Source organism: Aquarana catesbeiana, linkage group LG03 (genome assembly GCF_042186555.1).
Source record: "Aquarana catesbeiana isolate 2022-GZ linkage group LG03, ASM4218655v1, whole genome shotgun sequence".
NCBI lineage: Eukaryota > Metazoa > Chordata > Amphibia > Anura > Ranidae > Aquarana > Aquarana catesbeiana.
Window position 1 is genome coordinate 243,393,472 of NC_133326.1, and position 26,410 is coordinate 243,419,881.

At 42.5% G+C, this 26,410-nt stretch overlaps 1 protein-coding gene across 17 annotated transcripts in view; it reads left to right on the forward strand.

Annotated features, from left to right (window-relative positions):
- NRCAM (neuronal cell adhesion molecule) overlaps positions 1 to 26,410 on the forward strand; it is a 320,212-nt gene that overhangs the window by 168,552 nt on the left and 125,250 nt on the right. Inside the window, exon 3 of one of the 17 annotated variants that reach the window (XM_073619911.1) lies at positions 5,122 to 5,182. The exons of the other annotated variants lie outside the window; for them this stretch is intronic. The gene's annotated coding sequence lies outside the window, so the exon portion shown is untranslated. The remainder of the gene's footprint in view (positions 1 to 5,121; positions 5,183 to 26,410) is intronic. 17 annotated transcript variants of the gene reach the window in all.

A 26,410-nucleotide genomic window follows, 5' to 3' on the forward strand; every position in this document is an offset into this window, starting at 1 on the left:
TGGGCATGTTAGTGCACATAGTTTACACTTCTAAGCTACTTGTCAAAACCAATGAATGGCTGATTGATAGCCCACACACATTGTTGCTGCCATAAAGCTGTATTTCACCCCCCCCAAAAAAATAAGGCATGTCTTGTTTGAAGGGCAATACCACCTGACATCACTCCCCATAGAGGTGAATAGGGCCGAGCCGCAATCATGATGCAGTTGTGTCTAAGGGACATGGTTACAGTGTAGTGAAGAAGGATTTCAGTGTAAAATCCATTTTCAAATCCGTGTCTCAACATATTGCCTTCCAATCGCTTGCTAATCACGAACCAGTAGCTGCTGACAACAAGAGCCACCATGAATCCCAAGTTAACAGCTAGGCTTATGTAAAAGAGTCCTTAGGACTGTCATGCTTACCGCCCACAGGCAAAATGGACACTGACAACAAAAAAAAACAGCACAAAGTATTTCCTATATTGAGTAACATCATTACAAATTTTGGAAACACTGAATCCGCCTTATGACTCTACCTAAACAAATCATGGCCAATTCATGCCACATCATTTCTTTCCTTCCACCATGGGTTGGAGCAAAATTTGGGGAGTTCCTACTGAACTGGCCTGATTTCAATCTGTCTGTGGCCAGCTTTACTGGTCAAATTATCTTTAAAGAAATTTTGCCACTATTGCGATTGTTCACAATACATATGGACATATTGCTGTGGCATTTCATTTCAGCTGTCACGGTCTATTGAAAACTTTCTGCCCTTGTTCTGGTGTGGATCTCATGTTAGCACACATATATGGGCATCTTGGTTAAGGTTCTGGGCTCCCTCTTGTAGCTATCACCCCTGTGAGATGAGTTTCTGAACTGGCGGTCATACCCGCAGAACCCTTTCAGTTTTTACTCGAATCGTCTTCCAGGGCAGCATCCGAGAGATAGGCTCCTCCTCCCTAAAACAGGAAACACATTAGTCCACCATTATAAATTTCACAGTCTTACCTGCGTGCCTCAGTTGTTTGTGTTTCCTCCGGACCCACAGGAGCTGCAAAAGAAACGTTTGTTATTTTACTTCTGTCTCTTACTTCTGTGCTAGTTGCAGGAGACCCCCTGCCAGCATCCCATCCAGCCCAGCGGGCCTTGGGAGGGCGAGCAGGAGCAGCAAACTTGAGCAGAATTGCTCTGCCTGAGATTTCACCCCTAGAGAGGGGTCTGCAATCATCCCCCCAAGCTGTAATAATGCACTGACATTTCCCCCATGCTGCTGATCAAGGGACCTGCTGCAGTTTTTCATCAGGAAACTCCATCTGCAAACTGTGGAAACATACTTCCAGATATCAAGGGTGTACAGAGGTGTGAGTGCATGGATGCCTTACTCCCTGACCACAGCCGCTGCCGCGCCGGACGGGTAGGTGTCTCACTGCTTTCATTTTGTTCCTCTCTTACTCCGGCGATGTCCGCACCCGCCGCCCGCCCGATTACCGTTATTTTCACCCAGATCAGCGTCCTCCACACACTGCAGTATTAGCCTCTCCTCATGGAGGCTCTGCGGGGTGTACCAAGATGGCGCCGGTGCTGGAAAAACGTAATTTCCTGATCCGGGTTAGCGCCCATTTTCCCGGAGCCTGCTTCCAGGAGATACAGAGCGGGACACCTGCGATTTCATCACATCCGGGGGCGGAAATTAAAAAAAAAAAATAATAATAATAAATAAATAAATAAAATCATATTAAAAAAAAAATAAGAAATATATCAATATACATGTATACTGCAGCAGAGTCCCCCTCCCTATTGGATACCCAGAAAGGACACCAACTGCAGCGGCATGTGCAGGTATATCCACCAACCTGCATGGGGTCAGCTGGGGGCGGGGCCAGAGCTTAAGCAGGAAGCAGTTAAAAAGGCCCCTCTAACCAGAGGATCCTGGTGGCTGACCATGTCTGACGCTTCTCTACCCTGCCCTGCAGATCCTGCAAGCCAGGACAGCTCCAAGGTAAGCCAGAATACTCCAGAGTCACCTCTGTCTTAACCTTACTGTAAAACTGCCTACTTACAGGCAGCTTTTAACCGCCTACCTCATGGGGACCTTTTTTAAGCTTGATTTCAGACTCGCAGCCTTTTCCCACTAATGGATGGAAGCAACAAAAAACAAATTCATCATACGCACCATAACGGATGGCTACGCAATAGAATTCTCCACCCGCCCCCCAAAGAAGTACCTAGTAACCATGCTGCCAAGGGACAACGATCGAGCAAAGGCCTTTTTAGAATCTCTGTAGAACCTGCTGGATCAGAAGGTGATTCGCCATGTACCTCAAGAAGAGGAACAAAGGGGGTTTTATTCCCATATCTTTGCAAGGAAAAAACCGTCAGGCAAGCTAAGACTGAACTTCAAACCACTCAACCGAGGAATAAAATACAAAAAATTCAGAATGGAGTCTATTTACTCAATCAGAAACATCCTACCATGTGAGACATTCATGCCTACCTACATGTCTCCATAAAAGAGGATCATCAAAAATTCCTGAGGTTCGCAATACAAGGGCCAGCAACTACTCTTTCGGCATCTCTTTGGCACCAAGAATCTTCTCAAAGATAATGGCAGAAGCGTTAAAAGGTCTAAGACAACAAGGTATTGGCATAATACCATATTTAGATGATCTACTGTTCTTTGCAGATTCAGCAGAGGCCCTAGAGAACAACCTGCGCACAAGTATGTCCTATCTGCAAAACCTGGGATTGATAGTGAATGCAGAAAAATCACAGATGACTCCAATCCAGAGAATGGTATATTTGGGCTATGTACTGGACTCCAGACTAACGAAAACCTTCCTAACGGAAGAAAAGAACTTAAAAAATCACACAGGCAGTAACCTTCCTAAGAGGGACCAATGCCATAACAATCAGACAAGGAATGGCCGTACTAGGACTGATGACGTCTTCTATTCCAGCTATCACCTGGGCACAGATTCACATGAGACCTCTACAGAACTACATTCTGTCCCAGTGGGATAGCAGCCACTCATCCCTAGACAAGCCCATTCCTGTTCCGACCACAGTCAAATAAATACTCCAATGGTGGCTCAATCCGCTTCGATACATCGAAAGGCACAAATGGGCTCAATCCAATCAGGATCACCAACGATGCCAGCGCCCTAGGCTGGGGGCACACATGGAGGGCCTCTGCTCACAGGGAAAATGGACCTCCAAATGGTCCCAAGCCTCCTCAAACATGAGAGAGTTAAAAGCTGTAGGGGAAGCATTAAAAGCGTTCAAACCAGCTATACAGGGGAGAGACGTAAAGGTGCGATCGGACAACGCCACGACTGTGGCATACCTAAACAGGCAAGGTGGGACAAAGTCCCGAAGCTTGATGAAGCTGACGGAGACAATCCTCCTATGGGCAGAATCAAACATAATATCAGGTATCCGTCTGAAAGGAACAGACAATACGCTGGCAAACTTCCTGAGCCGGAAGACCATAAAACAGACGGAGTGGTCACTGAACCAAACGACCTTCGCACAAATCACTTAAAAGTGGGGAGTACCCAAGGTAGATCTATTCACCTCCAAAGCGAATGCAAAATCACCAACATTCTTCTCTCTGGACCCCACAGATGGCAACAGCGGAGTAGATGCCTTCAACCAAAGCTGGGGATCGCAACTGTGCTATGCATTCCCGCCAACTTCCATAATACCAAGGGTGATTAAAAAAAAAAGGCAGAGAGAGCAACGGTGATACTAATAGCACCGCACTGGCCCCAGAGGGCATGGTTCAGCCACTTGAAAAACCTCAGCATCCAACCTCAGCTGACACTGATGGACCGGCCAGATCTCCTATCACAGGGCCCAGTCAACCACCCGAACTACAGAATCCTGAAGCTTTCGGCTTGGTTACTGAAAGAGTAAGACTTCAGAACAAAGGACTGTCAGACAAGGTGATCAATACCATCCTAAACAGCAGGAAGCCCGTGACTAGGGCAATCTACGAGAAAGTGAGGAAAAAGTTTGTCTCCTGGAACAGAAACAAATCGATTTCCAACAGAGGATTTGGAGGAGGATCCCAACAATTCTGGATTTCCTACAAGATGAAGCAGACAAAAATATCTCCCCAGGCACGCTGAAGGTACAAGTTGCAGCACTCTCCTCGTTCATGGACACCAGACTAGCAGAGGAGGCGCTGATAAAGCGATTCCTTATGTCACTTAAAAGAGCTAGACCAGCCAAAATGAATAGAACTCCAACTTGGGACATGGCCACAGTGCTTAGAGGATTTCTTTCCCCTCCATTTGAACCGATGGAAGATAGCTCAGACAAAAACCTCACTTTAAAGACTGCACTTCTTGCGGCCCTAGTATCAGCCAGAAGAGTGAGTGAAATCCAAGCTCTGTCTATAATGGAACCATACTGCCTTATACATTTAGACAAAATAATTCTCTCTCCAGACCCGGCCTTTCTACCCAAGGTCTCTTCATCGTTCCATAGAACCCAAAATATCATCAAACCTTTGCTTCCAAAAACTATGAATAGCAAAAAAAGAGACACTTACAGCAAACTCGATGTAAGAAACATACTCATAACATACTTCGAAAGAACGAAGGATTGGCGAAGAACGACCTCCCTTTTTGTCCTTTAAGCGGGAGTCAACAAAGGGAAACAGGCTTCCAAGAATGCCATCAGCAGATGGATAAGAATGGCCATACAGACGATCTTTGAGGCACAAAACCTCACCCCGCCAGGCGGGATCAGAGCACACACAACCAGAGCCTGGGTAACCTCGGTCGCAGAGAAAGCAGGGGCAACTCCGGAGCAGATCTGCAGGGCAGCGACATGGTCGAGCTTCAGTACCTTCACAAGGCACTACCGTATAGACCAGCTGTCTGACCAAGACCAGGCATTTGGTCGCAAGGTGCTCCAGTCTCTATCCCCACCCTAGTAAGTATTGCTTGATACATCCTCTCGGATGCTGCCCTGGAAGACAGTTCGAGAAAATAGAGTTGAAACGACAAATACCAGGTACAACGGGGGAGTTTTTAAACTTACTGAGATTTCCTTCGGTGCTTTAATATAACTGAGGCACGCAGGTAAGACTGTGAAATTTATAATGGTGGACTAATGTGTTTCCTGTTTCAGGGAGGAGGAGCCTATCCCTCGGATGCTGCCCTGGAAGACTTCTTAGAAAAAGAGTTACCAGGTACCTCACTTTTTTTTTTCATAATGGAGGAAATACACATCTTGCAATGTCCCCCTTGATTGATCTTTATACCCCATACACAGTAAGATGCTAACAAAATTCCACTAAAATGATGGTTACGTAATCATTTCTGTGTTGCCAAAACCTAAGGCTCCATTCACACCTTAGCAATTTTCTGCTGGAAGCTCTAAAATGCTCAACAAGGCAAACCCCACTAATTTCAATGGCCCCGTTCACATCTTAGCATTCTGTCTCCTGTAGCAAAATGCCTATCGCTCAAAAAAAGTACATGAGCTTATTTTGGCACATTGGAGGCAGATTGAGCCCCATAGACTTCAATGGGAACACCTGAAAATGCGCAACACAAACATTTTACAAGTGTTTTGTTGCATGCTTTTTGCTTAAACAGCAGCTTTCTACCCCTAATCTCCTCCACTGCTCCTCCCCCTAGTGCTTTCTATTGGCTAAACAAAAACACCTGAAGTTGTAAAATGCTTGTAATAAACTTCTAAATTAAATTAAATAAAAACGCCTGAAAATTGCTCTGCTCAGGTGTGAATGTTGCCTAAGGTCGATGACCAACAGGCAAATCTGCTGCTAGCGATCCTGCCACTAGAATTATGCTGCTGACAATTTGTCAAAAGCATAAACAAATAATGTGTAGCGCCAATACTAAATATAGCGCAAAAAAATCTGTGAATGATAATAAAAGCGCAAAGTTCCAAAGTAAATAGGTATCACAGTGATTCTAAAAGGTAAATAGTGGAATCACCCTTCCATAGCCATATTGTGTGTGTTGATTGTTCCAAAAGTGTTAAGAAACCAGCCACCAACTCTTAGTGAATCTAACACTCACCAGAAAAAATGTCTTTCATTACAACAGCATCAGCACCTGTAATGTATGAGAAATCTCTCTGGAATCCATACAGCAACCTGCATTCTTTGGCATCCTTCTTATGTACTCCATCTAAGGCAAACAATCTCACCACGAGCCAAAAGTGATCTCCAGTAGTAATTTATTAAATCAAATTAAAACACAATAATACATGTAAAATATAGTACACTAACATTGAAAGCCGCTGCAGACCTGGGATTGTGCAGCAGTGTGACGTCAGTCCTAAAAACTCTGCCCCGGTGTTACTATATTTAATATTGGCGCTACACATTATTTGTTTATACATTTATTTGGGTTTGTTATACTGCCTTTGTGTGTAAGCAGCTTCATTTATTTTATATTTGTCACAGCACAGATTTTTTTACATTAATTTGTCTAAAGCAACAGGGTTACTAAGAGGCTGCCTGTTTGTCCCTATGTAATCTCTCCCGTTTTAGCTGAGAGATGTCACTCCAAATGCTAGAGATCCACATTCAGCACTATTTGTGCCAGTGACAGAGCAATACCACACTGTGTGGAGAGAAAAAAACTGCGCTAGTCCAAAAAAACACTAAGTTTGAGAGCAGGATATAAAATTTTCCGACAACAAAATCCGTTATCGGAAATTCCGATCGTGTGTACACAAATCCGACGGACAAAGTGCCACGCATGCTCAGAATAAATAAAGAGATGAAAGCTATTGGCCACTGCCCCGTTTATAGTCCCGACGTACGTGTTTTACGTCACCGCGTTTAGAACGATCGGATTTTCCGACAACTTTGTGTGACCGTGTGTATGCAAGACAAGTTTGAGCCAACATCCGTCGGAAAAAATCCTAGGATTTTGTTGTCAGAATGTCGGAACAAAGTCCGACCGTGTGTACAGGGCATAAGGGTGGGCAAAACCCCAAAAAAGCTGCAATTAATGTGAGATAAACACAAGCAAAAAATAAAAAGGATAAAATTGCGCTAAATAAAGTCCACAGTGAAAAAATAATAATAAATGAATAAATGATTGTATGAAAAAAGTCCCAATGTAGCACAAACGTTGTAGATGGTGGTTCATCAAACAATCAAATCAGCATAAACTTAAAACTATGTGAAATGCAAGCTTGCCAGATAGCAAGCCATATCTCGCAGATGGCCGTAACCCCAGCCTGGGTTGAAGACCTTGTATTTGGATCAAACACGTATAAATTCTCTCAAGGCAGGTATCGATATAAATCAAAAGAAAAAAAATATGGCATAGTGTGATACTGTAAAGACTATATATTGTGCACGTTAGAAACAGAGTACCTTAACATTATGCCCAAGAAAGGACAAAATGCCACCTCCGTGAAAAGAACAAACTTATGTGACCTGTCACCACACAGAAGGCCTCCTTACCAAACGCTGGGAGAAAAACAGGCAGATGTCTCCTTATAGAGGCAGGATGTCAGTTGTATCCAAATTGCACTTTAGATGTTAAACCCTATCAGCGCTCACAGCGTGGAATCAAAAGGACCATCCGACCATAGATGCCAATGGTTAGTGCCCTGTCCAGTATAGTCATGTTGCTTGAGGTGCTGGGTTTAGGGAGCCTTGCAGATGACAGCGATCTGTGATCAGGGAGCTGAGAGCCAAGGAAAGAGAGTTGAGTGATCTCCAACAGCTCCTGGCAGGTGAGAGCAGACTTCACCCCTCTCATTACTCTCTGAGTAATGAGAGTAATGCAACAGGACTATCCTGCCACCGGTAATGTACTGTAGCGTCAGAATCATCTACAGTCAGGCCCAAAAATATTGGCACCCCTTATTTCTGTCAGATAATGCACCGCTTCGCCCAGAAAATTGTTGCAATTAGAAATGTTTAGGCATTCTCATGTTCTTTTTATTTCTTTTGTTTGTATTGTTATGGCACAAAATAGTGGAGAAACAAAAAGCCAAATCTGACACATTCCATGGAAAACTTCAAAAATGGACTGGACAAAATTATTGGCACCCTCAATGTATTATTTGGTAGCGCACCTCTTGGACAAAATAACTGAAATACTTTTTTCCTGTAACCATCAATAACTTTCGTACACCTCTCTACTGGAATTTTGGATCACTCTTCTTTCACCAACTGCTCCAGGCCTCTCAGATTGTGGAAGGGTTCCTTTTCCCAACTGCTGCTCTATGGGATTTAGATCTGGACTCGTTGGCCAGTACTCTCCAGCACTTTGTCTTAAACCATTTCTGGGTGCTTTTTGACGTGTGCTTTGGGTCATTGTCCTGCTGTAAGACTTGTGACCTCTGATGGAGACCCAACTTTCTGACACTGGGCTCTACATTTCACCACCAGAATTCTTTGGTAGTCTACAGATTTTACACAGTCAAGACATCCAGTGCCTGAAGAAGCAAAGCAACCCCAAAAAATCAGTGAACCTCCACCATGTTTGACTGTAGGGACTGTATTCTTTCCTTTAAAGGCCTCATTTCTTTTTTTGAAAACAGTAGAATGATGGGCTTCACCAAAAAGCTGTAATTTTGCTTCATCTGTCCGTCCACAGCACATTCTCCCAAAAGGATTTTAGCTTCCCCAGGTATGTTTTTTTCTGTGTCAGCAGTGGGGTTCTCCTTCAGTCTCCTACCATAGCTGTAAACCTCTTGACAATGTTGAGCATAGTGGACACAGGAACATTAAAATCTCTGGAGATGGACTTGTATCCTTGAGGTTGTCCATGCTTTCCACATTTTTTGTACTCAAATCCTCAGACAATTCTTTGCTGCTCTTTCTCTTCTCCATGTCTCGAGTGGCACACAGAGACACACAACAGAAAGGTTGAGTAAATTTTTCACCAATTTAACTGGTTGCCGGTGTGATTTCTATAGTGTCAGCACCTGTTAATTGATACAGGTGAGTTTAATTACAAATTACAGGAGCATCACAAGTTTGGAATGCAATTGTTTCTTACAATTTTGAGAAGGTGCCAATAACTGTCCTGTCCATTTTTGGAGGTTTGCATGGAATGTGTCCGATTTGGCTTTTTGTTTCCCCACTTTTTTGTCTCATACCAATACAAACAAAAGAAATAAACGTATGAATGCCTAAACATTTGTAATTGCAAAAATTTTCTGGGTGAAGTGGTGCATTATCTGACAGAAATGCAGGGGTGCCAATATTTTTGGCCATGACTGTAGGTACCATTAGCCAAATTGGCTGTTGGTACTAATTTTAACCCCCTTTCATCAAAACAAATTCCATCTAGTATGTTTGAATCAAATTGGTAACTTAGATGACCTGTCTGTATTATAGTAGGACACCAGTGAGGTCTGTACCATACCATATGTAAAAAATACAAATGAAAAGAGGAATGGAAAGAACAAATAGGGTCAAAGTTTTATGGGTCACATAGTTTTCAACACAGTCCATAACAATAGGAGTTATTTCTGGATGACAGAGCAGGTACATTTCTACATGTCCTAAAAAAAAACAAGTTAATCAGTATTCCTATTGGAATTGCTAATGAGCTTTGCCACTAATACAGACATTCTATTGTATTGCAGTCAGTTTGAGGCAGCCTTTACAAAGAAAGGGGCGTGGAAATAGACAATTCTAGAAAGCAGTGCCAAACTTCCCAGATTTGCCTCTTCAGGATAAACCCAGTGCTATTGATTCACTTCCCTGCCCACTCAGTACTCTCATGGAAAGATAGCTTAACTCTCTAAGCTGCCACCCTGACGGCTTCATGCGAAACGCCACTCTCTGTCTTACTAAACCTTGTGAAATCAGTTCCATCTATATGTGCATTAGAAAACTGGATATATTCCAGACAGCTTACATCCACCCACTTCAGTGCTGTACTATTAACATATGGGGCGGTGCAAATATTTTGCAGCCTGTTGTCATCTAAAAAATTGCCTAAACTAGACTAAAAATTTTTTTTGTAGCAATATAGTCCTAAATGGGCTAGCACATGCTTTATTAAAGTAAAAAAAAAAAAAAATAACACTTTAATTTAAATGTTTCCCCTTCTGGTATTAAGCCTTCTCGATATCTCCTTTTCATATAAATGTATTTTTCAGTTTTAGGCAGCGGCTCCCCTAACAGTGATTTTGATCACACATAGTAAATGGCTGTCTGGGGACAGTGAGTGGGCTAATGCTGCCACTAAAGCTTTGAAGTAGAAGACATGAATGTAAGTTTCATGACCTTGGACAGATTTCTCCCAAGGCACCAGGCGTTATATTTTTTGTTTAATGTGAAGCCTGATTGTACAGTCCATAATTGTACATAGTGTGTGTTATATGAAATAAATTACACTTTACTTTACAAGAGCTGTGTGAATTGTGTATTGCATTGATATTCTGACATTTTTGAAAAGCTCAGTAAGTTTTTTATGTTTTTTTTCAGTGATTCTTGTACTTTATGTTTGATCAGCTGTCATGCATTTGTATAGATTCAGAAATTGATCTGACATGTTTCTTTGTCCCTGGAAACCTTTTTACAAGAAACTATCTTTTATGTGTTTTATGGTCCAGTGATAGAGAAAAATGAATGTGCTTTACTGCCTTGATAGGTATCAGCATTTTAAACCCACTGATAGAGCAAATAATTATAGTATACACTTCTCTGGGAATAAAAAGAAATTACATATTCAAATTCTTGCTATAACAGAAATTTTCATTCTGTATATGGGTGTTGATTTTGCATTAGTATTCAAAGCTGAACTCGTGGCAGATATATAAAAAAAACACATTATTGCAGATCTGTAATCAGTAATATATCCCTAAAAATATATTTTTCTTTAATGCAAGCAGTGTAAGTATGCAAATTTGACTTGGTATCAGCCTCTTGCAGTTTCTGTACAGTTGGGCACAGAATAAGAGGAAAAAGCAGCACAGGTAGTTAGTCAGTTGTGCTGCAGTGTTCCCATACTAACAAGGAATATTTTGATAGGAGAAGAGAGAATAAATAAATGGACCTGTAAGTATTACTTAAAGTGTTACTAAACCCACAACCATAAAATCAGTCTGTATATGCAGTAAAGCATGCTTGTTATACTCACTGTGGAACCTAAGGGGTTAATCCTATGCATTCTGTAAAAAAGGCTGTTTGATCCTGTCTTCTTTGATCCTCCTTTTTGTCCACTGTCCCTAATCCATCTTCTGATAGTACAGAGCCTTGAAGGCACTCTGCACATGCTCAGTTTGATGTGTATTGCTTTTTTTTTAGGGGGGGGGCATGTGATTAGCACAGGGCCAATTAGCACTGGGGGTCAGGAGTTATGCAGCCCTATAGGACAGTCAGAGGAGAATGAAAACTCCTCCTACAAGCTTTAACCAGTGCTCGGCCAGACACTGATAGAAGTCGCAAGACTGCTATATACTGCTGATGAGAAAAGGTATTTAGCAGTTTATATTAACTAAAATAATTGCATTTCCATACTTGCCAATAGTCCCGAATTTCCTGGTACATTCACAAATGCTGGAACCTCGTCCCGATTTTATTATTTCCCGCGATTTGTCCCGAATTTCGGAGCTTGTCTCGGAGGATCGTAAATATTTTTGAGCAATAAAGTGTTAATTAGCATCGCCGCAGCCTCGGTATCCTCCCCCCTTGCCTCATTTTGTCCTCTATTGGACAAGGAGGACTGCTCCTTCTGCCTGCCTTGATTTGCCAAGTATGGCAAGCAGGGGCGTGGCTACTTCGCAGTCGGAGCACATGGATGGATGGGGGAGGAGGTGCGCACCGCTGTGTCACACTGACTGCTGCTGTGTCAGTGCCAGGACTCTCACTCGGAGGAGGAAGTTTGCCTCCTCCTGTTTACACAGCACCAAGGAGGAGAACGTGAAAGGTCCGGGGGAGCCCGAGGCCGGGACCACCAGGGAACAGTCGGCGCCACGTGGGGGGAGCTAGTGTGTCACTCGGTAAGTCAAAGTGCTCCCAGCTTCTTTTTGAGGGGGAAAAAAAAAATTCTCCCTCCCCTCCGCTGCAATGTCTGATGTAAGGGGGGCTTTGCTGGCAATGTCTGATGTAAGGGGGGCTTTGCTGGCAATGTCTGATGTAAGGGGGGCTTTGCTGGCAATGTCTGATGTAAGGGGGGACTCCGCTGCAATGTCTGATGTAAGGGGGGACTCTGCTGCAATGTCTGATGTAAGGGGGGACTCCACTGCAATGTCTGATGTAAGGGGGGACTCCGCTGCAATGTCTGATGTAAGGGGGGACTCCGCTGGCAATGTCTGATGTAAGGGGGGACTCCGCTGGCAATGTCTGATGTAAGGGGGGACTCCGCTGGCAATGTCTGATGTAAGGGGGGACTCCGCTGGCAATGTCTGATGTAAGGGGGGACTCCGCTGGCAATGTCTGATGTAAGGGGGGCCTCTGCTGGCAATGTCTGATGTAAGGGGGGCCTCTGCTGGCAATGTCTGATGTAAGGGGGGACTCTGCTGCAATGTCTGATGTAAGGGGGGACTCCGCTGCAATGTCTGATGTAAGGGGGGACTCCGCTGCAATGTCTGATGTAAGGGGGGACTCCGCTGGCAATGTCTGATGTAAGGGGGGACTCCGCTGGCAATGTCTGATGTAAGGGGGGACTCCGCTGGCAATGTCTGATGTAAGGGGGGACTCCGCTGGCAATGTCTGATGTAAGGGGGGACTCCGCTGGCAATGTCTGATGTAAGGGGGGACTCTGCTGGCAATGTCTGATGTAAGGGGGGCCTCTGCTGGCAATGTCTGATGTAAGGGGGGCCTCTGCTGGCAATGTCTGATGTAAGGGGGGCCTCTGCTGGCAATGTCTGATGTAAGGGGGGCCTCTGCTGGCAATGTCTGATGTAAGGGGGGACTCTGCTGCAATGTCTGATGTAAGGGTGGACTCCGCTGGGGACACCTGATGGCATCTGGTGGCAGGCGACATGGCAGGTGACACGCTCAGGGTTCCCACTGATTCTGCATTATGGTGAGTTAAATAATTTCATTTTATATTACAATGTAATAATAGAAATAATGCGCTTCAATCATCCTGACACCATAACAACCATGGTGCCGGGATGATTGAAGTGCTAACACCAGGTGTTTGGAGTATCTTTATCTGCTGATTGTTAAACTTTCTAGAATACACATATTTTTATTGTGTAGGATCTGCGGCTGCTGTCCCGTCATTCCTCTCTCCCCCCCTCCCCCTTTCCCCCTTTCCCCCTCTCCCCCTCTCCCCCTCTCCCCCTTTCTCCCTCTCCCCCTTTCCCCCTATCCCCCCCTCCCCCTTTCCCCCTTTCCCCCTTTCCCCCTCTCCCCCTCTCCCCCTTTCCCCCTTTCCCCCTCTCCCCCTCTCCCCCTTTCCCCCTCTCCCCCTCTCCCCCTTTCTCCCTTTCTCCCTTTCCCCCTTTCCCTCTCCATCCCTCATTCATCTCAGACTCTAACCACACCCTCTTGAGCCACGCCCATTTAAGCCACACCCACTATTTCGCGTAAACCACGCCCATTTTTTGCTGCGCCGCACTTGTATTTTTTTTGCTAAACCACGCCTACAAATGAATGCTCTGCCCCCTAATTATTGTACGGCTCCGCCTACAGCCAAAAAGTGTCCCACATTTTTTTTTTGCAATGTTGGCAACTATGCATTTCCATGTTCTTTGTACTGTGGGAGACCAGATCTAGTGAATGCAGGGTCCTGGGTTTAGTAACACTTTAGCTACTGAAGAGAAAAATTGGATCTCCTTCCCTGCCAGGAGACCTGCGGAGGACAGGACAGGATGTGTAGCAGGAGTATGGAGGGTATAACAGAAAACAGATTGTGCAGGAGAGAAGTATGAAGGGCAGCATGTAGAGAAGAGGACTGTGTATTGTATGATACAAGACAATATGTGCAGGAGAGGAGTGTGGAGGGTATGTCAGGGGCAGTATATATAGGAAGAGAGTGTGCAGTGTATGGCAGAAGGCAGTACATTCAGAAAGGAGTGCAGAGGGTATTATCGGGGGGAGTTATGTATTGGGGAGGAGTATGGAGTATATAACAGTGGGTAGTATAGGCAGGAATGGGGAGTGAAGGGTATAACAGTGGATTATATGTATCATCCAGTGGTATAACAGAGTTTTCTGGAGGTATGACATGGTAGTATGTGCAGGTAAAAATTATGGAAGGTGTGACAGCGTGCATTTTAGTACAGAACAAATCTGGAGGGTGTGAAAGTGGGAAGAACAGTTCATTTTTTGAATCACAAATTATGGTTACTAATCTTTTTTATAATTAGCAACACAATCAGTAAAATATATGGTCTTGGTCATGCAGGTAAATGGCAGGGGTAGAAAATGTGCCCTATAATGCATTTGGCACCCATCTTTTAAAACCGTGTAAATTTAAAGCAGCAGTATGGTGGCTGAGCCCGTCACACAGAAAAGGGACAAAGGAAATGGGACTGCTAAAATTGAAGATGGTTTTTTGGGACAGTGGAGGTTGCCGGGATTGCGCCACAGCACCACTGACTGCAAAGGTGGTATGGTGGGATACTAAACCTGAACCAGAAGAAGCATGTCAGTGGAAATGGGGACAATTGATGTTGAAAAAGAGACACCCATATGTAATCAGGTTATTAGCAGAGACTGTGTTATGGAGTCCAGGGGCAGTAGAGGTAGTCTGGAGGACTTGACAGATGGGGCAAAGCTTTATTGCCAGGAATTGTTTAATGAGAGAATGGGGCAGTGTGGCTGAAAGTACCACTATACCAGAGTCAGTGGAGATTAGAATGATATTTGGTGTAGTGCACTGAATACGTATGAGGGATTATCACATGAATGGGCACAGAGGGGTTCTTACACATGGGTTGGGACTAGCTGATGGGGTAAATGCACTAGTGCTGACTGTTGGCAGATTGGAGATTAATGCAGAAAACATAAAACATAAGCAGAAGAATATGGGTGGAGAGGTTAAGCCTTGGTTCACATGCTGTGACCCCATTGTCGTGTGTTTTCCAGTGCGGCAATGCAGTGCGACTTTCATACGATATTAGAGCATATGGGACTCTAAGTCACTCAAAGCCACACCAAAGAAGTGCAGGAAACTTTTTAACTACTTCAATACAGGGCTCTTAACCCCCTTCCTGCCTAAGCCATTTTTCAGCTTTCAACGCTGTCACACTTTGAATGACAATTGCACGGTCATGCTACACTATAATGTGAAATTTTTATAACTTTCTTCACACAAATAGAGCTTTCTTTTGGTGTTATTTAATTACTTAAATAATTACTTAAAAAAAAAGACTGAAAAATTTGAAAAAAATAAGTTTTTCATAGTTTCTGTCAGTAAATTTTGTAAATAAGTAATTTTTCTCCTTCACTGATGGGCGCTGATGAGGTGGCACTGATGGGCACTGATGAGGTGGCACTTATGGACACTGATGAGGCGGCACTTATGGGCACTGATTAGGTGGCACTGATGAGGAGGCACGAATATGCCGCACTTATGGGCACTGATAGGTGGCACTGATGAGTACTGATAGGCGCACTGGTGGGCACTGATAGGTGGCACTGGTGGGGGCACTGATGGGCACAGATAGGCGACCTTGGTGGGCACAGATAGGCGACACGGATAAGCAGCACTGATGGGCATTGATGGGTGGCAATGATGGGCAGCAGTGATAGGTATTGTTGGGCAGCAGTGATAGCCAGCACTGACTGGCATCACTAATGGGTACTGATTGCTGGCACTTTTGGACACTGTTTGCTGGCACTGGTGGGTGCTCACTGCTGGCACTGGTGAGCACTCACTGCTGGCATCGGTGGGCACACTGCTGGCACTGGTGGGCACTTACTTCTGGCACTATGGGCGCTTTATTGTAATCAGGGCACTGATTATCAGTGCCCTAATTACATGCCTAGATGTCCTCTTTGAGGAGATGCCGCTGATCGATTACTGGCATCTCCGTGTTTACATGTGACCGGCTGTGATTGGACACAGTCGGTCACATGGTTAAATAGTTGCTGCTCTTTACAGAGATCGAGGTCGTGCGTGGCCTAGCAACACAGTGCGGCAGCGATTGCCATGCTGCGCGCCCCTGGGGGCGCGTGAGAGCGGGCACTCTGGGCGCCGTCCACCCAGAACGTGAGCCGCACCACCCCGCCGGTGGGCGGGCGGCAGTGTGACTTGAGTTGCATTGATCAGAACGACTGTCATTCAAATAAATGTGTTTTCACTTGTCATGCAACTTTTAAGTGTCGCAATTCATAGCAGTGTGAACCAAGGCTTTAACAAATACGTTAGGCACTGTGAGTATCGAGGGCTAACTTATACGTGCTGGGTGCTGAAAGGTTACTACACATGCCTGGAGACCTGAGTAATGTTGAGATAGTAATGCACATGAGCCTGAGGACTGGGCACTGAGAGGGTATCTTGTCTGTGCAGAGGAATGGGCGGTGAGAGGATAATACATCTGACGTGGGGCTGAGTGACAAGGGGTAAAGATTTCAGGACACTTTACCAATGGGTCAATAGACACCTTCAGATGATATTCATTACTATTCATTTTTATTTACATGCTCCTGTAGAAGATCAAATACACTGCAAATAGGTCACTAATGGGTTAAGCTTTTAAACAGGGGGGCTGAGAGGTTAAATCATAACTTTGCTTACCTTTGCTCCAGCGCTGCAGTGCCCAGGAGCTCCCCACCAGCAGCTGACATCTTTGGCTGGGCGGCTTCAGGGTATGGATCTCTGGCCATTTTAATTGGCTGAACTGAGGTGACATCACTCCCACGCATGGCATCTCCCATCTCATCACTGGGTGTGCACAGCTCGCCCCCTGTACGGGGGGGGGGGGGAAGCAGGTAAGAAACCTTAAAGGGTTACTAAAGCCTCATGTTTTTTTTAAAATAACAAACATGTCATATTTACCTTCACTGTGCAGTTAATTTTGCACAGACTAGCGCAGATCCTCCTCTTCTGGGGTCCCCCGGCAATGCTAGTAGCTCCTCATCGCATCGGGAAACCACTTAGGGTAAGCGCTATCCTTGGGGGGTGCCCGTGCGGGCACGCTCCAGAGTCCAGCTTTTGCGTCCATAGACACAGAAAGCTGACTCGGCCCTGCCCCCGGCGCCCGCATCATTGCATTTGATTGACAGCAGCAGGAGCCAATGTCTGCGCTGCTATCAATCTATCCAATCAAGAGCCGAGACCCCGACCAGAGAGGGTGTGCGCATCTCCGGGGTGGGAACAAACGTGTTTAGGTGAGTAAAACGGGGGGGGGGGCTGCTCAGTGACAGAAGTTTTTTTACCTTAATGCATAGGATGCATTAAGGTGAAAAAATACGAGGGTTTACAACCCCTTTAATGCATAAGAAACATAGTGGGGGAGATTTGCTAAAACTGGAGTGCTCAGAATCTGGTACAGCTGTGCATGGTAGCCAATCAGCTTTTAACTTCAGCTTGTTCAGTTAAGCTTTGACAATAAAACCTGGAAGCTAATTTCTGTACAGAGCTGCTCCAGTTTTAGTAAATCTCCCCAAGAATGTCTCTTCTTCATTTAAAAACATGCCTGTACCCTAAAGTGTTTTTTTCTTTTTGTTTTTTTGTTTAAGTTCCACTTTAATGCACATACACTGCACACTTTTGATGGGTTGAACCACATGTATGGCATAATGGTCACAGTTGGATTAGTGTACATACTCTGCTATGGAAAAACTGGCTAGAGAGACTGTGTACTGGAAGGACATCGCACTACTGATATGGATTCCTGGGACTGGTGTGTGTTTGTGTGTATGCACGTGTTGGGGCAGGATACAGGTGAAAGTTTAAAGTGGTTGTAAACCCTAGGACCGAAAAAAAAACCCTGCAAGACAAAGGCATAATGCATAGCATACTAGCTCATTATGAATTACTTACCTGAGATCGAAGCCCCTGCAGCCATCCTTGTACACCGCTCCGGCGGCTGACATCGCTCCCGGAGTTAATTCCGGGTATCGCGGGCTCCGGTGCTGTGATTGATGTCACTCCCATGCGGGAACCGCCGGTAACGGCACACTCACTGAAGCAACAGCACGTACGTGCCATTGCTTCAGTTTGCTTCAGTGCGCATGTGCCAATGACGTCGGCACATGCAAATACAGGGGATATCTCCTAAACCAGGGATATGCAATTAGCGGACCTCCAGCTGTTGCCAAACTACAAGTCCCATGGGGCAAAGCAAGACTCTGACAGCCACAAGCATGACACCCAGAGGCAGAGGCATGATGTGACTTGTAGTTTGGCAATAGCTGGAGGTCCGCTAATTGCATATCCCTGTCCTAAACCATTCAGGTTTAGGAGATATCCAGGGTAACTACAGGTAAGCCTTATTATAGGCTTACCTGTAGCAAAAAGTGTGTTGTAAGGGTTTAAAACCACATTAATGCATAACGCACACAAACACAGTACTAGAAAGACTAATGCATGTTTGCTGCAGGTGTGATGTCACTGGGAAAAGAATAATGTGTGTGCTGGAGGTGGGATATCACTCATGAAAGACCAATGTATGTTTTATCTGGAGGTGTGATATCACTGTGAAAAGACCAGTGTGTACATGCTTCAAGTGTGTTATTGCTGGGAAAAAAAACAACATGTATGTGCTGCAGGTGGGACATCACTGGGGGAAGACCAATGTATGTGTACTGCGAGTGGGATATTAGTGGGGAAGGACCAATGTGTGTGTGCTGGTGGTGGGATATTAGTGGGGATAGATCAATGTGTGTGTGGTAGAGGTGGGATATTAGTGGGGAAAGACCAACATGTATGTACTGCAGGTGGGATATCACTGGGTAAAGACCAATGTGTGTGTGCTGGAGGTGGGATATTAGTGGGGAAAGACCAATGTGCATGTGCTGGAGGTGGGATATTAGTGGGGAAAGACCTATATGCGTGTGCTGGAATTGGGACATTAGTGGAGAAAGACCAATATGTGTGTACTGGAGGTGGGATATTTTTGGCAAAATATCACTGTGCATGTGCTGGAGGTGGGATATTAGTGGGGAAAGACCAATATGTGTGTGCTGGAATTGGGGACATTAATGGGCCAAGACCAATATGTGTGTGCTGGAGGTGGGATATTAGTGGCAAAATATCACTGTGTGTGTGCTGGAGGTGGGATATTAGTGGGGAAAGACCAACATGTGTATACTACAGGTGGGACATCACTGGGGAAAGACCAATGTGTGTGTGTGTGCTGGAGGTTGGATATTAGTGGGGAAAGACCAATATGTGTGTGTTGGAATTGGGACATTAGTGGGGGTGGGATATTAGTGGGAAAATACCAAAGTATGTGTGCTGGAGTTGGGACATTAGTGTGGAAAGACCAATTTGTGTATGCTAGAGGTGAGATATGAGAGAGGAAAAACCAATGTGTGTGTGCTGGAGGTGATATCTTAGTGGGAAAAGACCACTGTGTGTGCCCTGGAGGTGGGATATTATTGGGAAAAGACAAATATGTGTGCTGAGGGTATAATCCCTCTGTAATTACCAGAAAGAGGTTGATTTGCACAGTGGCAAAGTGAAATTAGCACTTAGAAAAAATTTAATATAGGATTAATGCAATGTAAACTTGACATACAGTATGTACTGTGCACCATTTTTTACAAGCATAAACAAGTTGAACTTTCCACAGTTGAAACGGTTTGTCCCATTTCTAGTAGCCAGTTGGGGTTAGATCACATAGGTTTTGGCATTTGAATGCAATTCTGGTAGACCTCCCAGGCAATAATCACACTTATCATGATCACTGTATTAAAGTGGAATACAAAAGGGTCAGCCACTGGTGTCCACAAAGGTGATACTTACTGTACCTGTTGGTAGTAGCAAGGGCAAAAGGTGTTCCCACTTCCATTAATAAAATGTACCGCAAATAAAATTGACATTTATCTTTATATAGGTTTTTATTCACCCAGTAAATACCGGTACTAGTTTGGTTATTTTTAGATGTGCTCGGTTGAAGCACCACTGGCTTTTCATAGCTTCAGGAGCCTCAAATGAGATTGGCTTGGTGTTTATAGCTCTGTACCTCAAGCCATGGATTCCGAGGGCCCTTGCATTCTTGCACATATTCAGTAACAATATTTTTATTTTTAAGCACATTATTGAATGCATTTGTGAGTTTTTATATGCATTTTAAAAGCATCATTTGTACATATGTAAAGAAGGGAGAGAATCATTCAGTGTAGACATTTTACTTATGCCGCGTACACACGGTCGGACTTTTCGTCTACAAAAGTCCAACGGACGCTGACGGACTAAAGCTGGCTGGTAATCCGATCGTGTGTGGGCTTCTCCGGACTTTCAACTGACTTTTTTAGCCTCAAATCCGACGGACTTTAGATTTGAAGCATGCTTCAAATCTTTACGTCGTAACTACGACGGACCCCGAAGTCCGCTCGTCTGTATGCTAGTCCGACGGACAAAAAAACGATGCATGCTCATAAGCAAAAACTAAACGGAAGCACTCGGTCTAGTAAAACTAGTGTTCGTATTGTAGGTAGCACATTCATCACGCTGCAAAATCTGTGATCGTTGAATGCAGCGCATTTTATTTCTTCTTTACGAAGGCTCTAAAGAACGAAGGTGTTTTGCTGTTCATAATCAGAGTTCTCCCAAACTGATTTCTGGATTCTTTTTCTCTTTGATCTCATGAATGATATAGTATGCATTTTAAAAACAATGTTTCCATACTAATAATACTTTTTCCCCTTTTTTTTTTTTTTTTTTTTTTTTTAGGTTTGTAAAGTTAACACAAAGAACCCATTATTAATTTTTTTTTTTATAGTGATTATTTTTTAGTTTTTAGATAAAGTTAACCCAAAGCACCGTTTTTGGTTACGTAAATTTTTTGATTTTCAAGACTTACCACTTGAACATTATTAACATTAGTAATGTATTTTTGGTGTGTTTTTTTTCAAACTCAATGAGATTGTTGTCCCTTGTTAATTTAACATTGTGTGTAAAATCAATGATTTCAAAGAAAACACATAAAGTCTTTTGCTAAACTCAAAAAAGATCCATTTATTCATGGTCAAAATAAAATAAAGAGGAAGTCAACGCTGGAAAAAGTCGGTGTACCAGAAAATTGGGATCTTGCGGAGTCCATATAAGAGGGAGCACAATCTGGTCCAAGAATCCCAGAGATCAACAGCACCAGCAGATGATCTAGATGTCCCCAGACTGTGGTCCTACAACAGCCTGCGTCTTCTGTCAGACCAGACTGAACCCAGGTCATCATTTTCTTCTCTTCCCTGCAGCCTTTCCTCCACGCTGCCCTGCAGCCTTCCCTGTAGCCTTCTTTTGAGGCTGTGGCTCTGGTGTTTCAGTTGTGGCAGGAGGAGGAGGAGGAGGAGGAGGAGGAGGAGGAGGAGGAGGAGGAGGAGGAGGGGGGGCTGTCAATTGATATGTATACACAATTTTGAGTGCCAAATTATTTTAGACAATTATAACATCCAGTTAACATCATTAATATTAGTACAGTAAATATTTGTTAAAATAATTTACCTGACTCCAGATGGTCATATCTGGTTCATCCAGGATGGAAGACCCAGCTTGCTCCTCATCAGCCTCTGCTGGGGTGGAGGGAAGGGTGGAGGGAAGGGTTGAAAGTGATGGCCTGGCTTCATTCTGGTCATCCAGAAAACGGAGTTGATTATAGTACCACAGCCTGGGTACATAAACATCATCTGCTGATGCTCCTGATCTCCTTGATTCCTGGATCTTCTTATGCTCCCTCTTATACATGTTCCTCAAGACCCCAATTTTCTTGAGCAATGTCTCCATTGTTGCTTCCGGGATGGTCGCCTGGACAAAGGCCAGAAGTCTCTCCAGCGTTGACTTCCTCACATGCTTAGCATAATACTGAGGGTGTTTCACCTCCCACAAATTCCTCATCTCTCGATATTTGGAAATAAAAGATGTAAGGAACTCTGGATCCTTAAATAGGGGATTCATTATATCTGGAAAAGATGAAGTCACAAGACAAAAAACACTTTTATTATAGGTTTCGGCTAACCCCTCATCATCTTCTCCCTATGTAGGCCTCATCAATCTATCAAGCCATATAGGCCGCTTGCTACAAAGTCATGACCATAAAAACCAAAAAAAAAAATATATATCTAAAATTACCTTCGTTTTGTAACGTCCAGGTCCACTATCACCTACCACAGAACGTACGTACGACACGTGCGCAAGGCTCTTTATACACTACGCATGTGTGAAACTCCGCCTGCGTCGCCCGCCCCTGACGTTCGAAATTAACTCATGTTCTCCGCCCCCTAATTCGACGCACAGAACGTACATACGACACGTGCGCAAGGCCCCTCTTTATACACTACGCATGTGTGAAACTCCGCCTGCGTCGCCCGCCCCTGACGTTCTATTTTAACTCATGTTCTCTGCCCATTTTTTGTTACGGCGCGTAGTGGAGTTAAAGAATGGCGGAGACACCTGAAATGTTGACGACCTCAGGTAGTGGAGACAGCCCGGAGGCTGGAACGTCAGCGAAATCTATGAGGCCTAGATTTAAGGCCTCTAATATGAGTTTTAAAGAGATGGTGGAGATGGTGGCCATTCTTCACAAAGACGACTATGATGGCAATTATGGGCCGTACGCACGGCCAAATTTGCGCAAGGCCAAAATAATGGCGAAGGTCGTGGAGACTTTGCAGGCATCTTTTGGGGTCCAGCGCTCCAAAGATCAACTGAGAAAAAGATGGTCTGACCTGAAACTCAGGGAGCCGGATCAATACCGACGTATCCGGAAAGTTCTTAAAAAAAGTAAGTACTTGTCGTGTTTTTCTCTTGTGTTTATTACCTTGTATACTGCTCCATGTGCTTTTCCTTCCTATCCGATTTTTTGTTCATCGTTTTAAACGATCTTTTAATAAACCTCGTTACATATCTATAGATAGATCGATATATATATCTAGAGATATATCTATAGATATATATATATATATATATATATATATATATATATATATATATATATATATATATATATATATATATATATATATATAGGTAGATAGATAGATATAGAAATGTAAAACATTCTTTTTGAAGATTTGAAGTTATCTTAATTTTTTGGCTTTACATTTAGTTAGATATTTAGAGATTTTGTTCCAGATATAGAGAGAGATCAAAAGATTATTAACTATATTTTGAGATATTGATATCTATCTATCCGATATGTCTTTCTAATTTTAAATATTGAGGTAAAATAGGAACTCTACACAAACCACTTCATTACAAATGTTGGAAAATTACTATGTACTAAAATATCTGTGTGCTAATTAGATTAATAATTTTTTGTTTCACATAGGGGAAAAATCACTCAGCCAACAACCAGAAGACAGTCCACCCCAAGCAAAACATGATTGGGAAATAAGCCCAAGTCCCATTGAGGATGTGGAGGAAGGAGAGGTGGGCGACATGGGCACCCCACCAGGCGAGTGTCTGACACACCAGCTTACGTTAATCTATGCATGGCTGCCTTTTGTTTAATGTAATTTGTCTACTCTATTTTAGGGGATCTGGTTGTGCTTCATTCAAGCAATAGTGCCACCCCCGAGGATGTGGAGGAATTAGGCTACATGGGCACCCCACCAGGTCAGTGTCTGAGACAACAGCTTTATTTATGGTAAGGTAAACTATTTATGTGTGCATATTTCTAAAGACATTTTTTGGTTTCATTCCACTTTAGGTACAACAACAAGAAGTGACTATTTCACCTCTGAAAGTGCCAAACGGCTAATTGGTCAAATAATGGCCTGGAATAAAGACATGGATGAAATGCGGAATCGGCTGGATCGTATGCAGCAGGAAATGAAGGACATGATTGATGTTTTGGGTCGAATCTAAATGCCCTTTTTTAAACCCCAAAACATCAATCATGTCCTTCATTTCCTGTTTTGCTGACCCCATTCTGGGCCTTCTCTTTTTTTTTTTTGGCAGAACATAAATGGCTGTTTAACCTAATGTAAAAAAGGAGGGCTGTTTCTCGTAAATACCTCAAAAATCCACAAAAAAATAAAACTTGATTTTCAAAAAAACACAAAAAAAAAAAAAAAAATTGATTTTAAAAAACCAAAAAAATCAAAAAATTGATTTTAAAAAACAAAAAAATTAAAAAACTTGATTTTAAAAAACCAAAAAAATTAAAAAACTTGATTTTAAAAAACCAAAAAAAATTAAAAAACTTGATTTTAAAAAACCAAAAAAAATTAAAAAACTTGATTTTAAAAAACCAAAAAAATTAAAAAACTTGATTTTAAAAAACCAAAAAAAATTAAAAAACTTGATTTTAAAAAACCAAAAAAAATTAAAAAACTTGATTTTAAAAAACCAAAAAAAAATTAAAAAACTTGATTTTAAAAAACCAAAAAAAATTAAAAAACTTGATTTTAAAAAACCAAAAAAATTAAAAAACTTGATTTTAAAAAACCAAAAAAATTAAAAAACTTGATTTTAAAAAACCAAAAAAAATTAAAAAACTTGATTTTAAAAAACCAAAAAAAATTAAAAAACTTGATTTTAAAAAACCAAAAAAAATTAAAAAACTTGATTTTAAAAAACCAAAAAAAATTAAAAAACTTGATTTTAAAAAACCAAAAAAAATTAAAAAACTTGATTTTAAAAAACCAAAAAAAATTAAAAAACTTGATTTTAAAAAACCAAAAAAAATTAAAAAACTTGATTTTAAAAAACCAAAAAAAATTAAAAAACTTGATTTTAAAAAACCAAAAAAATTAAAAAACTTGATTTTAAAAAACCAAAAAAATTAAAAAACTTGATTTTAAAAAACCAAAAAAAAAAATATACAAACTTTATTAAAAAAAATAATAAAAACAAAAATAACTTGATAAAAAAAAAAACATAAACAAAAAAATTGCTTTAAAAAAAAAAAAAAAAAAAACAAAACTTGATTTTCCCAAAACAAAAAAATAAGCCTGTTTGTGAAAATCAAAAAGCCAAAAATATTTTTTTGTGGATTAGGTATAAATATTTAGATATAATTATATTTTGCTACATTATTAAGATATCATTCTATTTTTGTCTATGAACATTTTATACTAAATGCAGAACTGAATGCATAACAACCATTAATAAAAACATCTCCTTATAGGAATTAAATAAATGTGTGGTTTGTTATTTCAAGGCTCAGTATCATTTTAGTTATAATTGTAAAAAAGTTGTTTACAGTGGCAATGGAGCTTATTTAGACATTTAAAATTACAATACAGTTGGCACTACAACTGCTCGACCATAACCTAGGAGACAGCCCAAAAGAAAGGCAAGCAATAAATATAATGCAAGATTTCATCAATAATTTTTTTATTGTCAAAAATTATATATCCTGGCCCATTGCAATGGCCCCCCTACCCATAAAATAATTAACATATTGCTGTCTAACTTGACGGGCACTTTGGGGGGCCAAGCCAGTACGGACAGTATCCAGGCCTGTAAGGTTGGCTTCTATTTGTCCGGCCTCAGGCCCAACTGTGCCTATATAATTTGGAGAATGCTTATTTAAAAAGTTGTGCAGAATGCAGCACGATAAAATGATAAAATTAAGTTTGTATTCCGCCAAATTAATGGCTGTTTGAAACAGGCGGAACCGGCTGGCCAGAATTCCAAACGCATTCTCAACCACTCTTCTAGCTCTGGCCAGCTGGTAATTAAAAACCCTCCTCTCCGGGGTGAGGGTTCTTTGGGGGAATGGCCTCATGAGGTGCTTGCTGAGAGCAAAGGCTTCATCGGCAATGAAGACAAAGGGGAGTCCTTCCACGTTATCCTCATCAGGTGGCAATCCCAGGCCACCACTCTGGAGACGCTGGCAGAACTCCGTCTGGGCAAATACTCCTCCATCCGACATCCGGCCATTCTTCCCCACGTCCACATATAAAAAATCATAGTGTGCCGACACCACCGCCATTAAAACAATACTGTGGAACCCCTTATAATTAAAATAATATGACCCCGAATGGGGTGGTGGCACAATGTGGACATGTTTCCCATCTATAGCCCCTCCACAATTGGGAAAGTCCCAACGGCTGGCAAAATGGGATGCCACAGTCTGCCATTCCTGTGGCGTTGAAGGAAACTGGGAAATCAAACAAGAAAACCAAAATCAATTAATTTGGAAGCTAACATTGCAAGAAAATTAGACAATTAAAAACATTATTCCCCAGCATCAGTATAACATTCAATAATTTAATTGTTCTGGAATAACTAATATGGAAAGGCACACTTATCAGATTGCTCACCCCCTCTGATGGAACATTGATTACATTTTAGGGGGTTGTGAAATCCCTAAAAAAAATTACTTTTAGGACACGCAGGAATTTAGGGACTAAAAAGGCTACAAGACTGCAGTTGTCGCACTCTGCAGGTGCAGT